Below are 17,578 nucleotides of genomic sequence, written 5' to 3' on the forward strand. Positions count from 1 at the left end.
CCCCCCACAGGTGAGAGACCCATCGATCCCCATACATGGGGGGGGGAAAGGAGGGAAGATAGGGACGTGGGAGAGAAGAGAAGGAGGTGAGGTGGCCCCCGAATCGACCTCCCAGGGAATGCCCAGCTGCTCAACCCCCCGAGGAGGGAGAGCTGTACTTACCAGTCCTGTAGAGCTGGGAGACATTCAATCACAGACCCACTCCTGCGCAGTTACAGGGTGGCTGCTGGCCCGGTATACTGTGATCCAGACATCTGTAGCCTGGTCATATGTATACCCCAGAGCACTGAAGCTCACCGACCACCTCTGGAGCTGAGGTATGTCCTGGCCTGCCGAGCCTTAGCTGTGACCTGCACACGCTCGATGGCCGGACTGGGGGGACTACAAGGATAACTTAACCAGCCTGTCACCCAGCCGGCAGTTGATAGAAGATTCCAGGATCTTATATCTTGCGCAAAAGCATCAATCCTGCATCAAAAAAATGGACCAAAGGGCCCGCAGGGTTCCTAGGTCATTCTCCTTCACTGGGCAAAATAAAACTGAGTCTGTTGGGGCAGCAGGGAGGGTTATTAGCACAGGGCCCGCCCCCAGGGTCGGTACTGAAAGTTCTGTGTATTGTGTTACAATTTTGCCTAGTTCTCCTAATGGCAGGCTAACAAACCCATTTAGTTACAGAGAGGAGCTGTGCCGGTCGGTGAATATAAGAGAAATGTCCTTTATGTAAGCCGTATCAGGCTCAATGGATGTGCAATCAGGAATAAGTTCCACAGATTGTGACATATAATGTATAAAGTCAGGGATCCAAATGATCAGGTATATGTCCATAGCTGTAACAAATTTACCTGAAAGTGCAAGTATCGTCCATCTTCTGGTGGTGCAATCATATAGGATAACAGAGACCCAGTGTGTGCCGCTAGTGTCACGCTCTTCTTGGTCGAATATACAACGCTCACTGGTATGACTACAATGGAGGTCCTGGTGGAACGATACCGCTATCGGCTCAGACACCATCCAGAGACAAACGAGCGGATTCCGAGTGAAGCGGAGCAGTTGCCGGTCACACAAACGTTATGCAGCATGGGTCTCATGGATCACACATCCTGAGTCTATCCAGGTCATAGGTGAACTCAGAAGGAGCGAGTCTCCGGTAGTATCCAGCAGAGGGAGCTCTGAGTAGAAAATGCACCAGTCTAGTGAGAGGACTGAACAGAAAGTCTCTATGCAAATGCCCAAAATGTCCGTAAAGATGGGGGATCATGCGGGGGGGGGGGGGGGCGCACAGGAGGGGATGACAGCAGCATTAGACCACGCTAGGTCCTGAGAAGTGCCTGGTTACTGAGTTGGGAAGGACATTGACGAATCCACACTTTTTCCAGTAATATCAAGGAGACAGAGAACGTTCCAGGTACTGAGGAAAAAGGTTCCTGTTCACTTTCAGTTATAACTTGTACACGTTCAGAGGTTTTGACAAGTTCTGAATCAATGTACTGATTGCCATGGTCTCTGGCTAGAGATCTGTTCAGCTGTGAAGTGCCCATCTGCGAGTGGCTACTCTCTGGGTGATATTAGAGACTTTGTTATGTCTGCAGTTCAAGGTGCCTGAGTTCTTCACCCTTGCCCTGTGTTCCTATACGAGACTGTGTTGTTGGATGTTACCCCTGCAAAATAAAACCTTTCAAAAGGACTTTATTGGTGTCAGCGTCCAAGTCGTTGGGTATCAACCCTGGAAACCCCTAGACGTGGAAGAACAAGTAACCGGTAATTCCAATAAGTTAAGGCCGCCCTACGAAGGGTTATGGCGGCTACATATATATAGATATATATATATATCTATATCTATATATATATATATATATATATCTTTACATACATATATATTTACATAAAATGCCCCTATAAGACTGGAGTGTATATAGATATGGATGTATATATGTTAATACACGAACTACAATAACTATCAATAACTACAATCCCCACTGTACGAGTCCGCTTGCGAACCACATGACTAACTCTCAGCTCCCTCTCGTCATTTCTCGCGATAACCAGTCAGAGCCCCCGTCCTGCCCTTTCCAGCTCTGTCTTGGCGACGTCACGAGACCACGGGACCGGATGTAGGAAGTGAGTGTATTCTCTGTGCTGGAGAGGCTCAGTACATCATCATCCTAGCGATTTGTGACAGCTCCGGCCGGTTGACGTCACACGGCGTTCAGCGGGCCCGGGATCCCGCCTGTGTCCTGCCGCAGGCTGGGGACCGGCTGGACCGCTCTGCACTGGCCTGACATGGAGCACTGACAGCTTGCTGCAACACCGACATGGGAGAGCAGTGAGCTTCTTCCCCGTACAGGTAGGGTGTGAGGTGAGGGGAGGGGAGTCTGTTTTCTGTGGGACAGGGGGATATAACCTAGAGACTGAATGGGGGGCTACATCATGGACCAAGCAGGGCAGAGTGTGAATGCCACATCATTACATAGGGCTCTTCTTTATTTCAACTTTACCTTTTCTATGATGTATCTAACAAGTCCTACTTCATATGTATAGTTTTAGAATACAAATTCAAACTTCTGCTGGAATGTTACCCCCAATAAAAAAAAAAATATATATATATATATATATATATCAAAGGCCATCTTTTTTTAATATAAGTAAATATATATATAATTGTATTTTATTATTATTTAGGTATTTCTATAGCGCTGTTAATTTACGCAGCGCTTTACATATACATTGTAGATTCACATCGGTCCCTAAACTCACATATACTAGCGCCAATTTAGACATTAGCTGATTAACCTACCAGCATGTCTTTGGAGCGTGGGAGGAAACCCACGCAGGCACAGGGAAAACATGCAGACTCCAGGCAGGTAGTGTCATGGTTTGGGATTTGAACCAGCGACCCTTTCTACTGATATTTTTATGTGCCTCTTGGTGCCGCTGATCTCTTATAACATCTTTGCAGCCACTTCCTGCCCCATGCACTGCGGTAGTGGCAGGCATTGGAAGACTTTGACAGCCACAGGTGTGCAAGGATTTTTAGTTTCACCCCAGTGTGTTGAGGTTGCCTCCCCCTGCATTACAAGAACAGCTGATCATCATTTCTTAGGACGCTCGGTCTGTGCTACATTGTAACTGTTTGTGGTCACCGTTGGGGGTACCGTTAGGCGAAAGATAGGGACAGAGTGTTGTCACCCTATAACAGAAAATCCATACAGAAGAACCTTTTTATAGCAGGAACACTTAAAGTGGATGTAAACCCGATTCATGAAATTTGACCTATGCACATATATCTGTAGAATTTTCTTATCTCTTTACAAAGCCCTAAGTCCTGTGTCTTTCTGCTATTTTGTTGCTCTGTTATCAGCATGATAACTTCTGACAAGTTCTCTGACAAACAAGATAAAACCAGGCTAAAATATGTGTCGTGGGAGGTTGCAATAAATAGATTAGCAGAGAGCTGATCTATTCACAGCAGAGCTCTGCACATTACTTCCTTCCTTTTGCCTATTTGGAGTTGGGGGTATGTGCCTTTCCTCCAAATCAGCTGTATGCCAAGAATCCACTCCGTGTTTGAACAGGAAGAGAAAATTTTTAACACAATGTTCACTTTCTAAAGAATATATAGATCTGAAGACAGCAGATATACATGTAAAACTTTTATGTAGGGAAATTTGGTTCATCCCTGTGATTACATCCACCTTGCTTTAACGAAAGCTGCAAATGTAAATACAGCCCCAAGTCCAAAAAATAAATAAATGGGATGCTGTGTAAAAACTACATAAAGGGCCAGTTTACGCCACATGCAGTCCAGTGCGTTTGTTTTCTGCATAAAAAATGCATGGAAAGAAAGTTATGATTTCCAATGGCATCACACCAGTGCAGTCTGTTCCAGGGCTTTCCAGTTCCAGGTAGAACGTGCTGCATTTTTTCCTGCACTAGACTGTACTGGAACGCTGTAAAAAGCATGAAAAACTCACTGGAACACACACATCCTTATTTAAGGTCAAGAAAGAGGGTGGAAATGCATTGGGCTGCATCAAACATGCATATGCAGAAAAGCATCTGGAATGCTTCCGATGCTGCGATTCTATGGTGTGAACTGGCCCAAAAACAGAATGCGTTGACTCAAAAAACATGTATTTTATTCACAATAGAAAACGTTTAAAATGTTTAAATAGGAGATCCAGTCCAAGGCTGCTTTCACACTGATGCGCTGCGGTTTACACTTGTGCAACGCAGTGTACCTTTGGCTTTCTTGCAGTTTGCAATAGACTTCTATTATATTCTGCAGGTGTGGTGCACTTTCAGAAAGCTCACCAAACTCGCAGGTAATAATAGAAGTCTATGGCTCAGTGCACCTGCGGATCAGTTTGAAAGCAGCCCAGTAACCATTGCAGAAAAGATATGCCCATATATGTACTGTGATTTTAGCAATAAACTGACCTTTTAATAAGAGTATTCTTTCAATTCTATCCCAGAGCAGGAGGTCGCGGGCCACATCAGAGGGCTCCGCTGGCCACATGTGGCCCCCGGACCACTGGTTGGGCAACTCTAATCTACAGTGTATAATATCCAAATATTCCAATAATCTGGAGAAATCTCTGTGTGAAAGGGGTAAGGCTGAATGCAATATTGGATGCCTGTGATATTCAGGCCCTCAGACAGCACTCCATTAAAAACCAGCATGATTCTCTGATGGATATCACCGCATGGGCTCAAGAAAACTTAAAAAAAAATTATAAATCACTGTTTGTGAATGAAGTTTGCTGTGTCATCCAAAAATACAAGGGAAAGCTCTGTCATTCAAAGAGGAAGCCATCTGAACGCCATCCAGAAATGTGCCATCTTCTCTTGGCTCCTTTAAAATGGTCTGTTGCAAATTGGAAAACCCGCTCTTTGGTCAGACGAATCAAAATTTGACATTCTTTTTGGCAACAATTGGTCGACCTCTGGACTAAAAAGAGGGACCTTCAAGCCTATCAGCACTCCGTTTAAAAGACTGCATCTCTGATGGTATGGAATGGGCAGCTTGCACACCTGGAAAGGCACCATCTATTTTGAAAGACAGACATATCCAGGTTTTAGAGCAGCATTTGCTCCCATCCAGGCATCTTTTTCAGGGAAGGTTTTGCATATTTCAGCAGGACAATGCTAAACTGCATCTATGACAACAGCATGGCTTAGAAGTAGAAGTGTTTGGGTGCTTAAAGAGGAAGTAAACCCTGATGGGTTTACTTCCTCTTTGATTCCCTGCAAAGGTAAAGCATAATGGACTACTATGCATCGCATAGTAGCCCATTATGTGTCACTTACCTGACACAGGAGCCAGCGAAGTCACCGCTGTCCCCTGTAGTCCGGAGCATCCATCTTCTCGGTGGGTCTCGCTGCTCCGCCGCTGTCATTCAACGAAGCCACGACCACTCGCGGCATATCGCCGTTGACAGCGGCGCGTTCAGTGTGCTGTAGACAGCGGTGCCTGTATTTTGGCAAATATCTCCTAAACCATGTAGGTTTAGGAGATATTTTTTGGACCTACAGGTAAGCCTTAATCTAGGCTTACCTGTAGATCAAAGTGGTTTGTAAGGGTTTACAACCACTTTAACTGGCCTACCTGCAGTCCAGACCTTTCACCAATTGGAAATATTTAGAGCATCCTGAAATTAAAAATACAAAGACCTAGGAATACTGACCAATTGGGGTCTTATATTGGGCAAGAATGGGACTACATTCCTCTCCCAAAACTCTAGAAACTGGTCTCCTGTGTTCCCAGACATTTACAAAGTATTGTTTAAGCAGTATTCTGCCCCCCCCCCCCCTCCCCTTCCAAAAATTGAAAGTCAGCGGCTACACATACTGCAGCTGCTAACATTTAATATTATTACACTTGCCTGTACTGGAATCCAGTGATGTCTGCACACCAGCTGTTGCTTCCATCCGCTATTGGGTGCTGCCGCCACCATTGCCGGTAAGAAGGGAACCTGGCAGTGAAGCCTTGCGGTCTCACCGCCATGTCCCTACTGCACATGCGCAAAGCACGCTGCGCTCTTATTGGCCCGGTAGCAGGGGGAGGAGGGGGTCGTACTTTTGACGTATCTCCACTGCGTCGAGGTCTGACGGGAATAGGGACAGGGTACATGTCAAAAACAGGTACTCGCCCCCCCCCCCCCGAAAGGTGCCCGGGGGGGGGGGAATCAGATAAGCGAAAGTTCCACTTTTGAGTGGAACTCTGCTTTAATGAAGAGGGGACCCTACACCATTGTATTCATGGCCCCTGTCCTAACTTTGAGACGTAATGCTGCCATCAATTTCCACATTACTTTTTTTTTTTTTTTTTTTGCTTTAAGGCTAGGTTCACACTATTGCGATGCGGGAACGCCGCGAATCCGCGGCGTTTTCCCGCATCGCATACCTCCCGCCGGCAGTTCACACTGCCCTATGCAGACGGCTGGGGGTGTCAATGTTATGTTAATGACACCCCCAGATCCGTCGGCATATCGCAGTGCGATCTGCCGACTCGCACAGGAATCGGATCGCATGGTGTGAACCCCCATGCGATCCGATTCCGTTGCGGACCCAAAAAAGGGTCCTGTGCGAGTTTGCTGCGGGACAGCTGCGAGTTCAGCCATACTATCTGTATGGCTGAACTCGCAGTGCTACGGAGATCGGATGTGATTTGCTGTGCGAATCACATCCGGATCTCCCCCCGCAGCAGTGTGAACCCAGCCTAATGGTAAATTTTAAAGTGGTTGAAAACCCCATGTTCAGCAATTATAAAAGACATGCATAATTTGACAGTTTTTCCTATAAACCTGAAAAGCGCATAACGTGTACTTCCCCATTTGTATTTTTTGTATTTTCTTGTCGCAGCCTTTAAATGTCTGCATCTGTGTGTGTCTACAGTCTGGAGCTCAGGAGGTGGAGTCATGAGGTCACTGCACTCCCCTCCCAGCTTTGCACACTCCATGCAGTAAATTCACAGCGGGTAACTAAGCTGTCCATGACAGACCTTCATTTCCGGGACTCGGCCCGGGAGAAGGTCTGATCATGGCAGCTGTCAAGAGTCCATGAATGTGCCTGGAACTTTGGGAAGGTTGACAACTATGATGGTCATAGTCCAGAAGAGTGGGCAGAAAGTGACATTACAGGCGCGCTGAGCTTGGTCAGACTGAGGCCTCAAGAGCCACTCCCCCTTCACAATGAGTCTCTTTTGCATGTCTGTTAATCAAAGGAGAGGGGGCGCAGTGACACTTTTTTTTTTATCTGTTGCAAAGCGGGGAGGATTACCGATGATGGGCTGCTTGTTTCCCTGCTTGACTGTGCACAAATTATCAGTTTCATTTTTGTTATATGGGTTTACAACTACTCTAAACATTTGATATGTTTTTGATTTTCTGTTGTGGGTAAAAAAATTAGTTTATGGGATTTGTAAGTCGCACTCAGTTTTTAGGTAGATTATACACAGCATCCCAACTTTTTTTGGAATTGGTGTTATTGAAGTTGTTTTTACAGTGAAGGCTTATATGGTTTTATATTTACTTTAATCACTTGACCTCTGGAAGGTTTTAACCCATTCGTGACCAAAGAATTTTTTGCTATTCAACACTGCTACTTTGACAATTGTGCGGTCACGCAACATTGTGCACAAATAAAATTTTATATCCCCATTTTTTTTTATTTTTTTCAGACAATTAGAGCTTTCTTATGGTGGTATTCACCACTGAAGTTTTTACTATATAAAAAAAAAAGACAGAAAATTGAGAATTTTTTTTTTCTACTTTCCGTTGTAAAACATATTCAGTACAATCAAATCTCATTTGTAAAGTTTTAGAAAATTAAATAAAATGTATTTTTCATTTTTCATTTTTTTTTTTTCATTTTTTGTCACCAGTGCAGTGCAACATCATAATATGACTGGTGTGGTTGTGGTCAGGTATACTGACTGATGACCGTATGTAATAAAAACCACCTTCCTTTTTTTTTTTTTCCCCCATCTTTCATCAGAGTAGCTCAGTGTCACTGGAGTGCAGGGCTTGAAAAACTCCTTTTCGCCATGGTGCAGGACCGGCATAGTGCGTGCCACTGCATAGAGAGGAGGATGGAGAGCGGACACGTCCATTCTCCTCCCCTTATTGTTGACCATAGTAATGTCAATTCTGGGTCCCTGTTGAGTTTCCCTGCCCATGAAGGCTGGGAAAGAATGTAATGTGATCTGCATTGCATTAAGGGGTGCACAGGGGAGACATGCAGAGTCTTTTAAACCCTGGATGTCTCATTAAAGAGAACCTGTCACCCAAAAAATAAAAATCATCACATAGGGGACTTTTTTTTTTTTTAGGGAAAAAATTTAAAGTGAGGTGCCCCATAAAAAAATAAAAAATGTATATATTTTTTAAGTCAGCAGCTACAAATACTGCAGCTGCTGACTTTTAATAATTGGACACTTATCTGTCCCAGGGTCCAGCGATGCGGGGGAACGAAGCCCCCCGCCCCCCCCCCCCCCCTTTTACTTTTTTTATGAATTTTCAGCAATTTTTTTTTTTTTTTGAGTGGCAACACCACTTTAAGTAAAAAAATAAATAATGTTTTAGTTGTAAAAAAAATGAACATTACACCCAAGCACATAAAACCTCCCCCCCCCCCAAAAAAAAAAACTGATTGCGATACACGTTGCATGCCAGAATGTGAGCAATAATTGTAGCAGCAGACCTACTGTAACACTAAATAGATGACGTATAGGGTATATATAATGCACCACCTATAGAAAATATAGGGTACCTAAATTAGTCACCATTTCACGGGCTCATGGAAAATTTAAGGTTTGACATGTTGGGTATCTATTTATGCGTGGCTCTTATATTTTATCCAAAAAATTGGGTACCGTATTCTAATTCTAATGTCGGCTGTATTATTATTATTATTATTATTATTATTATTATACAGGAGTGTTCTCCCACCAACAGTTTGTGCAGAGCTTTACAAAATATAGGGAGACAGTACTGTTGCACTATAAGTCAATACAAGAATGTTAGGAGGGCTCTGCTCATGTGATCTTACAATCTGTAAGGGTGGCTGTGAGGTTTACCCATCACTCGGCAAGCTGGCATTACAACATGACTGACTATTCTAAATTGGCTGGTATACTGATATCCATCCATACATCTGAACATGCTGAATATATAGATGAGATTAAAAAACTGATGTAAACCTGCAGTATAAGGTTCACCATCCAGTAAACTTATTCTTATAAGCATTGAACTTATTCAGAACCTAGTCAGAGCCCACCAGGAAGCTGTCGCCAGTACTAGGCCAATCATAAGCGACTGAGGCACTCTGCTGTGCAGCCTCATGTAAACAAACCCATTGTGTAGGAGCATTCCCCACCGCACATCTACACATAAACAATGGGTATGTTTACATATGATTGGCCCAGTACAGGTGACAGCTTCATGGTGGACTCGCTCACATTCTTAGGATCTGAATGTGTCAGAACTTATCTGTGCGCCTTATATACAGACACCTTTGTATACATTGTGTTTTTTTTGTTTTTTGCAGTCAGGTATAAAAAAGGCAAATAAATTCTTCTACCATTGACATAGATTACAGTTTTTAGGATAGAACTACTTGCACTGATGTTTTCCCAAATAACTTTACAGCTAAGCTTTCATGCTTCATGCTTATTATACTCTACAGCTGCACGATTAATCGTTAAAGAATTGAGATCACGATTCTACCCCCCCCCCCTCCCAACCTTAAAGCATTTTCTCGATTCAGTGCAGAGAGTTCTCTGCTCAAGCCGACAGCTGTAAAAAAACAAAACAAAACCAAAAAAAAAAAAAAGGCCAGCCCACCAAGGTTTTCACAACATGACTTAGACGGAAATAAAGATAAACATTGTAACATATAGTTCGTTAAGATCAGGGGTCTCCAAACTTTCTAAGTAAAGGGCCAGTTTATTGTCATTCAAACTTTAGAGGGGCCAGAGTGTGGCTAGTGGGAGTAGAAAAAGTCCTGGTGTCAGTGGGAGTGTCCCCTCGTTGGTATTAAGGAAAGGAATAGTGCCCCATCATTGGTGGCAGGAATAGTGCCTCACCATTGGTGTTAGTGGCAGGCATAGTGCCCCAAGGGCCTGATAAAAACAAGCAAAGAACAGCATTTGGCCTCCCAGGGAGTAGTTTGGAGACCACTGCTTTAGATCAAAGGAATGAACTTCTGTCTGTAAATGAAGCCAGTTTAACCACTTAAGCCCTGGACCATTTGGCTGCCCAAAGACCAGAGCACTTTTTGCGATTCGGCACTGCGTTGCCTTAACTGACAATTGCGCAGTCCTGCGATGTGGCTCCCAAACAAAATTGACGTCCTCCCCCCCCCCCCCCCCACCAAATAGAGCTTTCTTTTGGTGGTATTTGATCACCTCTGCAGTTTTTATGTTTTGCGCTATTAACAAAAATTAGCGACAATTTTGAAAAAAAATAACACATTTTTACCTTTTGCTATAATATCCCCCCAAAAAATCTAAAAAAGGTTAAAAAAAAATCGCAATAAGCATTTATTGATTGGTTCGTGCAAAAGTTAGTCTACATAATAGGGGATAGTTTTATGTCATTTTTATTAATACATTTTTTTTTTTTTTTGTTTTTTTTTTTTTTACTAGTAGTGGCAGCGATTTTTTTTTTTTTTTTTTTTTTTAAATATCATGACTGTGACATTATGGCGGACAGATCGGACACTTTTGGCGTGATTTTGGGACCATTTACATTTATACAGCAATCGGTGCAATAAAAAATGCATTGATTACTGTGTAAATGTGACTTGCAGCGAAGGGGTTAACCACTAGGTGGCGCTGTAGGGGTTAAGTGTGTCCTAGGGAGTGATTCTAACTGTGGGGGGAGGGGCTATGTGTGACATGACACTGATCACCACTCTTGATTACAGGGAGCTGTGATCAGTGTCATTAGGCAGAAAGGGGAAATGCTTGTTTACCTTAGCATTTCCCCATTCTTCCTCTCCGTGAGACGATCGCGAGTATCCCCGCACACATAGAGTCTGCGGGACCCACGATCACATTCACGGAAGTCACAGACCGCTTCTTAAAGGGCAACGTACAGGTACGTTAATCTGCCTGTACGTGCCCCTCTGCCGACGTATATTGGCATGAGCCGGACGGCAAGCAGTTGAAGTGGATGTAAACTCTCCCCCACAACTTTTTCCCAATGCAAATCAGCATAAAAAAAACCTGAATGAACACTGCTTGTAGATATCTCCTTACTTGCTTAGTATTGTTGTAATCCTTTTTATTCTTTAGACTGACATAACTGAACATGCCCAGATCTCCCCTGATTTATGGCACACTCTCTGTGCATATCTATCTGTTATCAGGACTTCCTACAGCACACAGCACTGATATCCCAGGAGGACTCCATAATCACTCAGAGCTTCCTCCTACACCCCATGTGACCATGTGACATCACATGCAGTGTAAAGCAGGGCATGGGACAGCATTACTGCAGTCTTAGCTGAAGCTGATAAGACTCACAGAGGCAAACACTAGGTAATCAGCACAAGTAAATACTATGAAATAAAACAAGTCGGCTATGAACAGGGAACCAGGGTTGCCATAGAAATGTTGGACTGAGAAGGAGGCTTGGTGAACAGTACAGGAAATGCTCAATGTAAGGGTGGAAATACACTCTACTGTGGACTCAGAAAACAATACTTAAGATGGCGCTGCCTAACCCCTGGAAACAAGTTTTGTTTTAGTTTTTTTAAGTTTCTTTAAACAGTAAGTAATATGTAACGTGGGCTGGATTACAGTGGCTATAGTTTGATAATTACTTATTATAATGGACTAAATGAAAAGAAGCATCAGAGTGGGAGAGTTTACTTCCTCTTTAAAGACTAAACCTTTTTTGACACTTGTTGCTTACTAGTTAAAATCAGTCTTTTCTGATAGAAATTTACTTAGAACCCGCAAACCCCTCTCCCTCTCTCCCTCTCTCCCTCTCTCTCACCCTCTCTTGTTGCAATATTTTATGTCACACTGTAATTGCGCAGCGGTCTTCTTTCAATCGCAATTTTTTGGGGGGAACAAAATACAAATTTTAATTAAATTGCAAAACTATTTGTTTTGTATAATGTGAAAGATGATGTTGCCCCATGAGAATTGTGAGCCAATTGTGATTCTCATTTTAGACAGAATCTTGCAGCTGTATTATACTACTCATTTTTCTGACATTGGACTAGTAAACAGAACCAGTGGCACCAAGTTAGTTTTGCTCTTCATTTTCTGTTCATTGCTTCTTTAGATTCTACTTTCCCAAATACACAATTTTTGTATAAACTGTATAATGTGGAGCTAATTAAATCTTTCAGGCTGGGTTCACATATGCTCTGGTCACAGTTTACAGCATGGGGTCCGGTGCGTCCCTGTTCACCGATTCAGGTTCGAATCGGGTCCGAATTTTGCCTGAATTCGCACCTGATTCAGAAACCAAAAACACACAGGACCCTTTTTAAATGCGGACTGCGGCTGTCTTGGAGCTTTGTGAACCGGCTCCATTGAGAGCCGGTCACACTCTCCTGTCATGAAAATTGGATGCGGGGAAACCCTCATCCAGTTTGCATATGTGTGAACCTGGCTTAAAGTGTTACTAAACCCACAGCCGTAAAATCAGTTGCTTTATGCAGTAAAGTGTGCTTATTGTACTCCCAATGGAACCTAAGTTGTTAATCCTGCGCATTTTGTAAAAAAAGCTGTTTGATCCTGTTATCTTTGATCATCCCCTTCTTTTAAAGTCTAATCCATCTGCTGATAGCATAGAGCCATTGGAGGCACTCTGCACATGCTCCGTTTGGGTATTGCTTGAGCATTTTTTTTTTGGGGAGTTTGTATGTTATCAGCACTGTCCATCAGAGGGTCAGGGGTCATGCAGCTTCATAGAAAAGTCAGAGGAGAATGAAAATGTCTCCTACAAGCTTTAATCAATGCCGGGAGGGACACTGCTAGAAGTCACACGACTGCTATATACTGCTAATGAGAAAAGGTATTTAGCAGTTTATATTTACTAATATTGCATTTCCATGTTCTGTGTACTTTGGGAAACCAGATATAGTGAATGCAGGGTCCTGGGTTTATTGTTATAATGGCCCATTCTCACTCATCTGTTGTGGTAATACATGGTAAAAAAACAAAAAAACATATATCCATCTGTTACCACAGTGCATCATGGTAGTGTGGTGCCATTCCTTGCAAGTGCACTTCAACATTCATTGTGAACAGATGTGAACCATTTTGCTTTGTGGTACAGTAGAGCATCACGATACTCAGCGTAACATCATGTTTCACATTCTACAAAAAAATTGACTAACTTTACTGTTTAGTAATTTTCTATCAGAAAAGGCTGATTTTAACTTGTAAGCAACAAGTGTCAAAAAAAGGCTTGGTCTTTAAAGTGATTGTAAAGACTTGTTTTATTATTTTTATAGGAAAAAAAACATTAAAAACATGTTATACTTATCTGCTCTGTTGCACTGGATTTGCAGATAGTAGCCCAGATCCTCCTCCTCAGGTGCCTCTTCTCTGCTCCTGGCCCCTCCCTCCTGTTCAGTGCCCCCACAGCAAGCAGCTTGTTATGGGGGCACCCGAGCCGAGTCACAGCTCCCGGTGTCCATTCAGACATGGAGCCCCGAAACGGTTCCGCCCCCTCTTTCCTGATTGGCTAACTGACTTTGCCAGCAGCGGGAGCCAATGGTGCTACTGCCGTGTCTCAGCCAATCAGGTAGGATTATCTCGAACAGCTGAGACATTCATAGACAGCGCTGGACAGAGAGGAACCTCAGGAAAGTATTAGGGGATGCTGGGGCGGCTTCTTCACGCAGAAGGCTTTTCATCATAATACATAGAATGCTTTAAGATAAAAAAAGAACTTCTGCTTGTGTTTTTTCACCTTAATGCATCATTGCATTAATGGTACATTCAAAAGGAACGGTACGAATGTACCAAGGGGAATGGTACATTCAAAATGAACGGGCTGCTTTAATACAGCATGACCTAATACTTGATAATGTCTTGCATTAATGTAGCACATAGTCTGACTGGGTCCATACTGTCCATAAAAGCTTGAGAAAAGTAAACCAGCAAAAGTGAATTGTTGCCCGAAAATGACTGAATTAGGTTTTTTACTCTAGAAAGTTTGGAGACCCCTTTCCTAAACAAAGAGCTAGTATACTACCCTTCAGACATCAGGGGGCCTGGACTGTGGCAAGTTGGAGTAGAAAATATCTCAAGCTTGGTGGTCCATGACAGTGAAAAATAAATTATATAGCACCTATGGGTAGTGGTAGGAATCATGCCCCATCATTGGTATCAGACAAATTATGCCCCATTGTTCTATTAAATTGTAAGCTCTTATGAGCACGGTCCTCTTAACACTCTTGTATTGTAACTGTCGTGTCTCCTTTTAGATTGTAAAGTACTGTGCATTCTCTTGGAGCTATATAAATCCTGTATAATAATAATAATAAAGATAATAATTGTTGGTGTTAGTGGGAGGAACGGTGCCCCAGGGTTAAAATGAGCAGAAGGAATAGTGCTTCTAGTGAGAGCAACAACCTTTATGGGGTCGTGTCTGTAAGCTGTCTTTACCTTTGCAGCAGCCCATGTCTTGAAATGTGAAATGCTGGTATGATGTTCTCCAGGCTCCGCAAATATTAGAGAATTAATAGCACATGTTGAATTTATGGTCTGCCTGAAGTTTTTTATGAGTGTTTTGAGAATGATAGTTGTCACTTTCCACTAGGATATTAATTATGACGAAATCCTTACTGTTAGAAAACACATGTAGGCTTTGTCTTCTACTATAATTTGCTACGTTTACTTATGCACTGATCAATAAAATGTTTTTTTATTTGTTTACCGGTATTTGCAGTTATGTGTGAGTGCTGAAACCGCTACCTGGTTTATAGCTATTCTTGCCACTTCTAAATATAGCAACACATTCTACCGGTTTTCCCTGAATGTCAACTTATGACATGTTTTATTCTTTCTCATTCACTAAACCTTTAATGGGCAAATACCCATAAGCAAGGGTCATCAGAGTGATGAACGGTGGCTGGCAGGCCTTGGAAATGAGGTGACGGCCTCTGATGAATTGCTGTTATTTTAAGTCTATGTAAATGTGTGCCTTCCTGGTATTTTGGGTACTCCGGTGCCTACTGCATTTGCCAAATGGTATGTAGCAAGCGAGGTGAATCCAGTAAGGGCTATTGTTATTTGCTGTTCTTGCATGATTTATTCTAGACATTTTAAATGCTGGGGTCAGTTTCACACAACTGTGCAAATGCAGATTTATTAGTCTGACTCATTTCTAATTATGTTGCTCCTCTCCAAACTAACATTGGGAGACTTGTACATTTTTATAGCACCCTTTGCTGTTTGCCATATTAGTTTAAAACTGATTACATTTACAAATTATTTTGTATGTGTTTTCACTTATGATATAGATATTTATATGCATACACCTCAAGTGTGTGTGTGTGTGTGTAAAATATATATCATCATGTGTATTGGCTAGGTATGAATGGGTACTAAAGTAAACCTATTGTATTACATCTAAAATGTATGTAAAGCCCAACAAGAAACGTAACTACTCCCATTTTTATCTGTTAATTATACGTTTGAAATAGTTTTGTTTTATTTGATGCAGAAGAGCAAAAAAGTATGACTCCAATCCGGCCCCCCCCCCCCCCCCCCGATCACCGCACAGATTTCGGCTTCTTGGTACCCAGCTGCTTTGATAAGCCAGGAGATTATGCAATCACACGATCACATTGTCAACAAAGCTGTTATGAATAGCTGTGTATCCTACAGTAATGCACTGATTGGCCCTCAACTATCACATGCTACCTAGGCCAATCGCCACCCTGTACACAATAGTAAATCACAGCTGTCATGAATATAACCCATTCATGACAGTTCAAAACATTGCTGTTACAGTGATCATCACTGTAACCGCAATCGAAGTGTAGAAAAAAAAAATCCCTAATTGTTCCCCTCCTCCAAAGTAGTACATTGTCACTATGGTGATACTGAACTACTGTGATGAAAGCATGTAAAAAAATAAAAATAAAAAATAGTAGTAAAAAGTAAAAAATTGAGCAAAAAATTGAGCAAAAAAATGAATTTAACATACGGGAACCAGTGTCCCTGATCACCGCCACAATAGTCATTATGACGCTGTACTGCCCTGGTGACAGTATGTAAAAAATAAAAATTGTGAAAAAGAAAGGGGATGGTTCGTCAATAAATCAGCTTTGATCAATTTTCAAATGTGTTTTATATATTGTAGTTTGTAGATGCTATAACTTTCAAACAAACCAATTAATATACACTTAGTGCCCGTTCACACAGGGGCGACGCGACTTGCAGCGCGACTCACAGACGCGACCTGCACACGACTTCAGCGGCGACTTGCAAAATGACTTCTGTATAGAAGTCAATGCAAGTCGCCTGAAGTCGCCCCAAAAATAGTACAGGAACCTTTTTCTAAGTCGGAGCGACTTGAGTCGCTCCTATTAGAACGGTTCCATAGTACAGAATGGAACGTGACTTGGCTAAGTCGCCTGACAAGTCGCGGTAGTGTGAACGGGCACTTACCGTATATACTCGAGTATAAGCCGAGATTTTCAGCCTCTTTTTTGAGGCTGAAAGTGCCCCCCTCGGCTTATACTCGAGTCATCGCCGTCTGACTGCTCGATCAGCGTATCGAGCAGACAGACGGCGGACATACTACAATTCGAAAGCCGCGCCTCCGCCTCCGCCTGTGATAGGCGGAACACTGAATTTCCCAGCAGCCTGTGTTCCGCCTATCACGGACCTCGTCACATCCTCGTCCGTAGTACGAGGATGAGACGTTGTCCGTGATAGGCGGAACACAGGCTGCTGGGAAATTCAGTGTTCCGCCTATCACAGGCGGAGGCGGAGGCGCGGCTTTCGAATTGTAGTATGGCCGCCGAGGCGCCGACGAAGAGCGGCGATCCTGGCAAGGCACGGCACGGGACGGAGGCAAGGCACGGCACGGGACGGAGGCAAGGCACGGCACGGGACGGAGGCAAGGCACGACACGGGACGGAGGCAAGGAGGCAAGGCACGGCACGGGACGGAGGCAAGGAGGCAAGGCACGGGACGGAGGCTCGGGACACAGGTAGGCTGGACACACACACACACACACACACACAGGGATGGATGGATGGATGGAGACACACACACACAGGGATGGATGGATGGATGGAGACACACACACACAGGGATGGATGGATGGATGGAGACACACACACACAGGGATGGATGGATGGATGGAGACACACACACACAGGGATGGATGGATGGATGGAGACACACACACACAGGGATGGATGGATGGAGACACACACACACAGGGATGGATGGATGGATGGACACAAACACACACAGGGATGGATGGATGGATGGACACACACACACACAGGGATGGATGGATGGATGGACACACACACAGGGATGGATGGATGGATGGACACACACACAGGGATGGACGGATGGATGGACACA

At 43.4% G+C, this 17,578-nt stretch overlaps 1 protein-coding gene across 3 annotated transcripts in view; it reads left to right on the forward strand.

Annotated features, from left to right (window-relative positions):
• Window positions 1–2,095: 2,095 nt before the first annotated feature.
• The window catches only part of TAB3 (TGF-beta activated kinase 1 (MAP3K7) binding protein 3), a 137,633-nt gene continuing 122,150 nt past the window's right edge, over window positions 2,096–17,578 (forward strand). For 2 of the 3 annotated variants that reach the window (XM_077482566.1, XM_077482568.1), the window contains exon 1: window positions 2,125–2,344. The gene's annotated coding sequence lies outside the window, so the exon portion shown is untranslated. The other variant, XM_077482567.1, reaches the window with a different exon arrangement.

This window comes from Lithobates pipiens, unplaced genomic scaffold, assembly GCF_037356315.1.
Source record: "Lithobates pipiens isolate NorthernLeopardFrog02 unplaced genomic scaffold, aLitPip1_a1.2 Scaffold_16, whole genome shotgun sequence".
Taxonomy (NCBI): domain Eukaryota; kingdom Metazoa; phylum Chordata; class Amphibia; order Anura; family Ranidae; genus Lithobates; species Lithobates pipiens.